The sequence below is a fragment of the Sinohyriopsis cumingii genome, chromosome 6, assembly GCF_028554795.1.
Source record: "Sinohyriopsis cumingii isolate HCF-2022 chromosome 6, ASM2855479v2, whole genome shotgun sequence".
Taxonomy (NCBI): domain Eukaryota; kingdom Metazoa; phylum Mollusca; class Bivalvia; order Unionida; family Unionidae; genus Sinohyriopsis; species Sinohyriopsis cumingii.
Genome location: NC_142966.1, coordinates 26,603,043 through 26,607,493, shown reverse-complemented (window position 1 = coordinate 26,607,493; position 4,451 = coordinate 26,603,043).

Below are 4,451 nucleotides of genomic sequence, written 5' to 3'. Positions count from 1 at the left end.
GGTCCATTTTCATGGTGTTTTTTGTTTGTTTGTATTCTTTTTTAATGCTAAGCAGAGAAAAATTGATCTTTTGATAATTCCATTAAAATATATGTGTAAATATGGAAATTATTTCCTTCGTAGTAACTGTGGTTTCTACAGACTGGCTTTTGTGTAAAAGTCTAAAATGTTTAATTGAAAAGTTTTTGTATATCTAGATCAAATTGTGGCAGTTTGATCCTTTGTAGTATGTGTGCAAATTGTGCTGCTTTCATATGTGATTGAGACGAGTTTGTAAAAAAGTGGATGACAAGAGTAATATTTTCAAAATGTGTACAGAAAACTGCAGTGTCAATTGAAACAACGAATATAAATCTCGTAGACTATAATTATCATTACAGTTTTTATATCATTTTCCGGTTTATCCTTTGAACTTATTATAGTCTATTTGATTGAATGTCTTTTTCTAAAAATTAGGTATTTGCTTATTTATCGTTCAGGGATAGCACAAATATGTACCAGTGGAGTCTATTGTTGTTGTTGTTGTTCTAGGGTTTAGCGCCATTTTTCAGCACAAGATAGGCTGTAAATGGCGGACAGTATAACTGGTGGAGGAAGAACCCTGGCAAACCCAGGGAAGAACCACTGACCCACGAGAAGCTACTGGCAGGCTTTCCCACGTACCCACGCTAGCCGAGCCTTAGACTCGAACCCACGCAGACAGAGGTGAGATGGCAATGATCCGGAACGGTGAGCGCTTTAGACCACTCGGCCACTCGGGGCCCCGTCCAATGGAGTCTAAAAACCGATCGTCAGTTTTAATGTACGACCTCCATTATGCACAGTTCAAGAACATTTGAGAGTCCGAAACCGGTTTTTAAATGTGAATAATGTATAAGCAACATATATAGAGCGGTTTGAGGGTTATTACAATAATTAACAAATATAGATGAGTGCCAACCGTATGGTTTATTTGCTTTATAAATTAAATTTCAGTGATTCCACTCACCCCACCTCCGTCTCATAGACTTGGAAATAACTATTGTTTTGAGAAAGACACAAAACCTATCCTTTCTAGACAGCATTCTTTATAGCTATACAAAGAACTGACATGTATTTAGCATCGAATATTTCAGTTTTCAAGTATTTCCTTGCAGTTTCGATATCTCTATAAAAGCTTTTGTATGCAGAATTTCTAAAATGGCTGCGAGCATTACTCGAACTGACTATTAAAATTCAAAGTTAGGATTGCGCTTACGGAAAAATGTTGTTGTAGGGTTTAACGCTACTTTTTAGCACATGATATACTATATATGGTGGCCAGTATAAATGGTGGAGGCAGAACCCGGCAAAACCCCAGAAAGGAACACCAACCCATGAGAAGCTACTGGTATGCTTTCTCACATACCTACATTGGCCGAACCAGAGACTCGAACCCACGCAGATGGCAGTGATCCGTAACGGTGAGCGCTTTTGGACCACTCGGCCGCTGAAAAATGTTGTAACAGCAAGCAAGACCGTATGCAAATAAATGGGTGACTGTTACACATAAAACTACCGAGAGCAGGAAGAGTCTAAATTTATTTTTCCTCACGTCTTAACAATTATTTACTTATCATTAAATACTTTAAAATCGTATATATCCTTTGGATCGTTCTCTTTCCTCTGAACATTGAAAACAATTCATTTTTTTTCTCAGCACACAATCAAAAATGATAATAGATGATGTATATAAAATAAAATGTATTCAGCTTTTAGATAGGGGTTATCTACTTGTATTAAACGAATAACGGATATATCTGCAATTGTTCTTTTTTATGTTCAAACGTATTGACAAGCAGTTTACATGGCATATTGAAGTAGCAGATTTTTTCGTTATTCTGCGCTGTTTACTACTTTTGTTCAGCTTTATTTTGTGTATATTTGCACATAAATTATTGGGAACCCAGGTGGCCGAGTGGTCTAAGGCATCTCACTTCTAACCACTGGGTTCGAGTCTCACTTTGGCCAACGTGGGTAAGTGAGATTGCCCGTAGCTTCTTGTAGGTCGGTGGTTCTTCCCGGGTTCTTCTTCTACCAAATACTGTACTGGCCACCATCTATAGCCTATAATGTGTTGAACAACGACGTTACACCCACAAAACTTAAAAACAGCAAATATCAATGGTAATACAATTCTATTTTTTTAAAACTCGAAATAATTAACTTACATAAACAAAAATAATTAAAAACAAAATTATAATATGTTTGGTTTTGAACGTGGATATTCTTGACTTTAACCGCTCCGGTGGCATAAGTAGTTAGAGCTTCATCCTCGGATGCGGGAGGTCGCTGGTTCGAACCCCAACAAAGTCATAACAAAAACTTATTAAAATGGTATTGCAGCTGCCTCGTTTGGGGATCAGCATTAAGAGGTTAATGTTAGAACTGGTCGGCCTAGTGTCAGAATAATGTGACTGGGTGAGAGATGATGCATCATGTCTTCGGCGTTATGCCCCAGTGCTAGAGAATGCTATAAACTGCAGACATTGTAGCTATATGACTAAAATTGTTAACGCTTCGTTAAAATACAGAGTCACAAACACGCACACACACACACACATACACACTTGCCTTATGGGCAGCAATGATTGTTACTATACCATAAATGTGATGTAATGACGGATCACGTTTCTTGGTCATAAAATTATCGACATATATTCTTCAGTTGACGACAGCGAGGAAAATATCTTCACAATTCACTGGAGTGCTGTCAAAGTAATTTGTTGGAAAATCCCCTAATTCACGTACTAGCATAAAAAACAATTTAATAACATGTAAGATATATGTTGAATGAATGCTATATACAGCTTTAAAAAAAAGAGGAAACCCATTACGTTCACACCGTTAATGAAACCACCTCACTACAGTGATCTAAAGAACCACATTTATGTTCAAGATGAAAACTGTATACGGTCCAAATTAAAAACATTAAGATATTCCGGATTACTAACAATGCACAAAAATAATTAAAAACCTCAGATATTGAAAAACTAATAACGAATTCGAAGCATCTAGGGAAAGAAAAATCAATGTTAAATGTGCATTCAATGAGAAAAAATAATCTAAATCATTCATCATGTACCAACATCAATAACGTGTATGATTGGGTTATTTGCCAATATATTAAGAGGTACAATACTTCAGATGGGGAAACGAAATGGGTAGAAGAAAATCGGCTCGAATGCCTGGTGATGGCGATAGCGGGTACATTCTGGAAGAGGATTTATAAATACTTGAGTACTTGCGTGATTACTTCAAGGACTACCCGTTAGCATATGGGAAACTTGGCCCAGGCAGGAAAAAAACCAAACCAAAACAAAACAAATAAAACCCAACAACAAATATAAACAAGATAGCAATTAATTGAAGAGAAACAAGTTAATACAACAAGAGTGCTTAAGTTGTGTACATTATATGTTGCTTAAGCTGTGTACATTATATGAGAATTGATTCTTTATGAAAAACATGATAAAATTAAACCGATTGATGTTGGATTTACAGTGTTAGAGTTATCAAAATAATACGAAAAGTTGAAAAACAAATAGAATGAAAACGCTTTGAACAGATAAATTTTCGTTACCTATTCATTCTAATACTGTTGCAACTATATTGCCTTGAACTAAATAGTAAAAATAACAAAACAAACAGAAAACAACGACAAAAATTTTTAAATATAAAAATTAAAATATTTCCCTACAATACAAAGTGAAAATTTAAAAAGGACTGACATAATTTTGAATTAAATCTCAGAAAGTCCTAGAAGTTCTATAGCAAGTCCAAAAGTGTAGAGAATTCCGAATGATTCATGTGGTGTTCCGATGAATTTCAATTTTGAATGTGTTGATGTGCCAGTAGTCTCGAATATGCTAATGTACCAGCAGTATTTATATATCACAATGCCATCATCCAAAATGTCCTTGAATTAATTCACAATAATCGCAAAATAGTGATGTAGTCCGAAAATATAAAGTACTTTGTAATTAAGGTGAATAATTTTAATAAGTTAATTAATAGTCTCAAATATTAACTGAGACACAACTAAAATTAACTTTTCTTAAGATTAATGTTAAATTATTAAAATTTAATTCTGTTTAATTCTCCCTTATATAAAACCTTAAGTCACAATATGAAGACTAGGATGAGGGTCCGAAATTCATTTCGAGACCATTCTAATTGGTCAACAATATCAGGAATTTCCAAGTGATAAACTAATGTCCTAAACTCAGATACAAGTATATATGTTTACCTCCAGTAATAATGATCTTTAAAAATAATATAAAATCTTAGAGAAATATTACTTACGTAATATGTTGTTTAGAAAATAACGAGTTTTATCTTGTAGGCCCTAAACTCAATTACTGACCAAGGTCAATCACACAAAATAGACAGACGTAACATAATCATGGAGAGAAACCATCACACAATAAAAA